Source organism: Lepidochelys olivacea (genome assembly GCF_965140295.1).
Source record: "Lepidochelys olivacea isolate rLepOli2 genome assembly, chromosome: 23".
NCBI classification, from domain to species: Eukaryota; Metazoa; Chordata; order Testudines; family Cheloniidae; genus Lepidochelys; species Lepidochelys olivacea.
This window is the reverse complement of record NC_140433.1, coordinates 6,323,826-6,329,825: the sequence shown is the minus strand read 5'-3', so window position 1 is coordinate 6,329,825 and position 6,000 is coordinate 6,323,826.

Here is a 6,000-nt window from a genome sequence, read left to right as displayed (position 1 = left end):
CCAGCTCTAGTTTATTAGCTGCTTCACTGGTAGTCATTTTCCTGCTTTCTTGTGCTTAACTCTAGCTATACTGGAGAGTTAGGGGGGAAAAAAACTTGTGAATTTCCCTGCAGGAGGTTAACTACCCTGCCTTTAGGTAGAGAAAACTCCAGCTCACAAAAGACAAATCCCTTTGTAAAAAAACTAACACCTCTGTCTCCAGGCAAATAGACAGAAAACCCTCTAGCTGCTCTCAGCTTAAAAAAAAACCTCTTCAGGTCTGTGCTTTTGGTTCAAAATGATCCCACCACTCTGATTCCTTCCCCACTCTGAACTCTAGGGTACAGATGTGGGGACCCACATGAAAGACCCCCTAAGCTTATTCTTACCAGCTTAGGTTAAAAACTTCCCCAGCGTACAAACTGTGCCTTGGCCTTGAACAGGATGCTGCCGCCACCAAGCGTTTTAAACAAAGAACAGGGGAAGAGACCACTTGGAGACGTCTTCCCTCAAAATATCCCCCCAAGTCCTACACACCCCTTTTCCTGGGGAGGCTGGAGAATAATATCCTAACCGAATGGTTCCAAAATCATCAAAGACCCAAACCCCTGGATCTTGGAAGAATGGAAATATCAGTCAGGTTCTTAAAAGAAGGATTTTTATTAAAAAAAAAAAAAGAAAGGTAGAAATCACCTCTGTACAATCAGGATGGAAAATATTTTACAGGGTATTCCGATCCAAAACACAGAGGATCTCCCTCTGGGCAATGCCTTAAAGTTACAGAAAACAGGAATAAACCTCCCTCTTAACACAGGGAAAATTCACAAAAAACAAAAGTTAAACTAATCCTTCGTGCCTGGCTTATCTCTACTGGTTTCAATAGTGGAGGCTTGGATTAGAATGGGTTGAAGAAGATGGATTTCTGTCTGGCCTCTCTCAGTCCCAAGAGAGAACAACCACGTAAACAAAGAGCACAAACAAAAGTCTTCCCCTCTCCCAAGATTTGAAAGTATCTTGTCCCCTTATTGGACCTTTGGGTCAGGTGCCAGCCAGGTTAGCTGAGCTTCTTAACCCTTTACAGGTAACAGGATGTTGCCTCTGACCAGGAGGGATTTTATACAGAAAGGTGGTTACCCTTCCCTTTATATTTATGACAGATGGGAAGGGATGCAGTGATAGGGGTGCGGGAGGTTGGGATGGGGAGGGATACAATGATGGGGGATTGGGTGTGGGGGGATGTAGTGACGGGGGGATGGGGGTGTGGGGGATTGGGCTGGGGAGGGATGCAGTGAGGGGCATGGGGGTGCGGGGGGTTGGGCTGGGGAGGGATGCTGTGACGGGGGGATGTGGGTGTGTGGGGTTGGGATGGGGAAGGATGCAGTGAGGGGGATGGGGGTGTGGGGGGTTGGGCTGGGGAGGGATGTAGTGATGGGGGATGGGGGTGTGGGGGGTTGGGCTGGGGAGGGATGCAGTGAGGGGGATGGGGGTGCAGCCCCATTCCCAGGACTCAGAGATGGGGAGACACATCCCTCCAACTCCTTGGTGCTGGCGACGGGGCGACAGGCCGCAGTGCGCAGCAGGCTCGAGCCCAGGCGTGTGAGGAGCAGGGGGCTGGGCAGCAGCGGAAGAAGCGTGCGCCATGCGACCCCTCAAGCGCCGCCTGCCGAGCGCTCGCGAGTGGCGCTGGGTCCGGCCCTGCAGGCAGGGGGCAGGGCAGCACACGGACCCCCACAGCAGCCCCTCGGGCGAGGAGCCGGACATGCCAGCTGCTTCCGGACCCGGGAGCCCCGCGGGCCGCGGCACTAGCAGGGAGCCTGCCAGCCCCACCGCGGCGCCGTGAACCGGACATTCAACTGCCCGGTCAGCAGTGCTGACCGGAACCATCAGGGTTCCTTTTTGACCGGGTCCCAAACTGGACAACTGGTCACCCTACCAGCTGGGCTCTGGGCTGAGCCAAACCCCCAGCAAAACCAGAGCGGGGATTCAGGTGGAACTGCCCCCCTGAGATCCCACCCCCCGACCCCTGGATTGTTTGGGACGTGCCTCTGGCCCCTCTGCTGAAAGCAAAGATAAAGGGGGTGTTGAGGCTGGGAGCAAGGGCTCGTATCGGGAAGAAAGTCACTCTTATTCTGGGACAGCGTGTCCACTCGGGGAATTAGAGCCAGCGTGGGAGAGTTACTCCGATTGCCCCTTCCTCGAGCCCTGAACCTTGTCGGAGACCCTGGTGGCGGGGGAGCCCTGGCAAGGGAGAGATGACAAGCCCGCAGGCTGGCCGGCTCGCTCTGGTTCCCGGATTTGTGACTTTCGCCATCTCCTCCCTCATCTTCCTGGGGGAGGCAGTTTCACTTCTCCAAGCTGGCGGCTCAGCTGGAAGGATGCAGGCATGAGCCACATGTCACCGCCAAGGGCAGGTCAAAGCGACCCAAGCACAGGGCCCGGCCGCAAAGGCTGGGAGATGCGGAGAGTCCTCACTGGGCTGGGTCATGTCCAGGCAGGGGCTGGACTGGGAAGGAATTTGAGGCACGGACAGGACCTCGTCATGCTCCAGATTCTCAGCTTTCAGGGAGCAGCTGCTGGGCCAGGCACTTCCAAAGTGATTCTGGAAACCTGCCCTGAGGCTGAATGTTGCAGGGCTGCGCATGTAGCTCCCACTGGCTTGCGCTCCCCTGACATCCGGCTCAACCACAGCTCCCTGGGCTCAGGGGGGGTTCAGGGGGTGCATATGGGGGGCTCCCTGGCCTGGGTTATGCAGGAACTTGGTCTCTTCTGGTCTTAAAGTCTATGGACCTATATTGGACCTGTGGGTGCTCAGTGTACCTGGAACCCAGCACATCTGGAAACCAAGGGGTCTCAAGTTGCCCCTCCCCAATGGGGGTAGTGACCACTTTTGAAATTTTGCCAGCACAGTCCCGCCCTTTGGGTTATGAAGAAAATCTTGAAGACGTGACCAGGACGTAACTGGTGCACCAACATCTGCCTGCCCTGAGTCTGCACACAGCTGGGATGATAGCTCTGGGAGAGGAAGCTGGCCCCGGCAGCTCACACAGTGTTCACTCTGGAGCCTAATAACGATGGCTATGCTCTTAACCATGTTAACTCTTTCTCTGCTGCTCACAGCATAAGAGAGTGAGGATCGTATTATCAATCAGTGATGAACGGTGTCTCGTGGTACCTTGCATGGGCGGGGTATTGGACATCACTGCTTTATTGTCCTGTGTGTGAGGCAGAGTCTAGCCAGCCGTGTCTGTAGATCAGTGGTGCCTGATCCTTGGGGATACATCAAGAAGGGCTTTCAAAGCTAAATGGGCCATTGCAGGTCATCCCAATGCAAAGGCTTTTTGAACTGTCCCTTCACATCCACGATGGGCTCGTCCCATCAGCTGGAATTCTGGAAGAAGGAACTAAGATCAGCCGACAAGAACATTTTTCCATCTCTCCCCTTTGCTGCTTGGATTCTCACAGGGCTGGAGCTACAAAAAGAAGCTGAGATCCCCAGCCTGGATAAGCCCTGGAAGGCGTTCAGAGCTGACAGATTGCGACAACTCGGTCACCTTTTTAAAACCATAGACTGTAACTCGTGTATGTCGACATGTTGCCTGCTTGAACCTGCACTAAATCTCTTGTGTCTTGGTTAATAAATCTCTGGTTCGTTAATTACAGGATTGGCTAGCAGCATCTTTGGTGAGAGATTTAAGGTACAAATTCAGTGGGGGTAAGTGCCTGGTCTCTTGGGATTGGGAGCAACCTGCACATTTTGTGATCTTTGGTGTATGGCAAAGTCCAGCTGGCCCGGATGGCAGGAGAGAAGAGCCCAAGAGGACTGTCTGTGGCTCCATGATAAGGCTGTTACAATGACCCAGGAGTTCACATTTGTTACTGGGTTGGTGAAATGTAATTATGGAGCATGTCACCAGTGTGCGGTCTCTGCCCTGCTGCTGACAGGCTGCCCTGAGGGTGACATTCCCAGGCGTGACCCACTCCAGGCAGCGTGGCACTTGGTGGGGGTGTCATTACTGTTATTTGATTTTTAATATATGTGAGGGTGCAACTCTGCTCTCAGTTACCCCTGCCCTGACCCCGAGAGTCCGGCCTTGCCGGCATTGCAGTCAGGGGGTGACTCTGGATTAACCCCGGGGGGCTGAGATCAGAATCCAGCCCTGCCCCCATTGCAGTCGGGGGGATAACTCTGGATTGACCCCGGGGGCGGGAGGGCTGAGATCAGAGTCTGGCCCCATACATCCGGCTTGATGCACAATCCTGCAGATGCCTCTGCATGGATTTGTGGTGGGTGCCAGGTGGGGCCCCCGATCCCAGACGCTGTAACACCGACACACTTGCATTTTTAATACAATGGACCCCAAAGATTTTAACCCTAAGGCAAGAAGGTTTCTCCACAATCCTGCCATGTGTCACAGCCCCCGCTCCTAGGGTCACCCCATCCACTTCCCCCCGGGATGCACCTCAGCTCCGTCCCCTCCCCACCACCTGCCAGCTATTGTGCAATAGGGGGTCCCAGAGACTGGCACCAGGAAGCGAGACCCAAGGTGGGAACTGTCACATCTGCAGCTCATGCCTTGGCTTCAGGCAGGGCAAGAGGAGGTTGTCTCCCTAGGTGGCTGCCCTGGCTCTGCCCCCACTTTGGGGGCATGCAGGGGCCTGTTTGGGGGCATCTGCCAGAGATGAGGGCCACCCCCAAACTGTAGCTCCTGGGTTCTCAGGCTCTTGGGTGGCTGTGCTGAGCCCAGTCCCTGATCCTCTGGGCTCGGAGCTGGACAGTGTCTGGCTCTGTGCTGTGCAGATACATGCTGAGAGCGCTCAGATTTGAGGGACAGGTGCACCCAGTTCCTGCCCTAAACTGCTGTGTGGCTTATAAACAGCCTTCATGCCCCACCCCAGAGGTGGCTGCATGTCAGTGCTGGGCGAGGGATCCCTGTATAAGAACAGAAGAGCAGCCATAGTGGGTCAGACCAATGGTTCAGCTAGGCCAGTGTCCTGTCTTCTGACAGTGGCCAATGCCAGATACTGCAGAGGGAATGAACAGACAAGGAAAATTTGGAGTGATCCATCCCCTGTTGTCCAGTCTCAGCTTCTGACATTTAGAGGTTTAGGGACACCCAGAGCAGGGGGCTGCATCTCTGACCATCTTGGCTAATCATCACTGATGGACCTGTCCTCCAGGAACTTAGCTCATTATTTTTTAACCCAGTTATGGTTTTGGCCTTTACAACATCCCCTGGCAGTGAGTTCCACAGGTTGACAGTGTGTTGTGTAAAAAAGTACTTCCTTCTGTTTTAAACCTGTTGCCTGTTAATATCATTGGGTGACCCCTGGTTCTTGTGTTATGCAAACTGGTAAATAAACACTTCCCTATTCATGTTCTCCACACCAGGCATGATTTTATAGACCTCCGTCATATCCCCCCCTTAGTCGTCTCTTTTCCAAGCTGATCAGTCCCCGTCTTTCTAATCTCTCCTCAAACGGAAGCTGTTCCAGCCCCTTACTCATTTTTGTTGCCCTTCTTTGTACCTCTTCCAGTGCTAATATCTCTTTTTTGAGACAAGGCCACTGGAACTGCACCTAATATTCCAAGTGTGGGCATATCCTAGATTTATGTAGTAGCATTATTGTATTTTCTGTCTTAGGTATCCCTTTCCTAATGGTTCCTAACACTGTTCTCTTTTTTGGCTGCCACTGCACATTGAGTGGATGGTCTCAGGGAACTATCTGTGATGTCTCCAAGGTCTCTTGCTTGAGTGGGAACAACTAATTTAGACCCCATCATTTTGTATGTATAGTTGGGATTATGTTTCCCAATGTGCATTACTTTGCATTTATCAACATTGAATTTCATCTGCTATTTTGTTGCCCAGTCCCCCAGTTTTGAGAGATCCTTTTGTAGCTCTTTGCAGTCTGCCTGGGACTTAACTATCTTGAGTAATTTTGTATTGTCTGCAAACTTTGCCATCTAATGGTTCACCCCTTTTTCCAGATCATTTATGAATATGTTGAATAGGGCTGGTC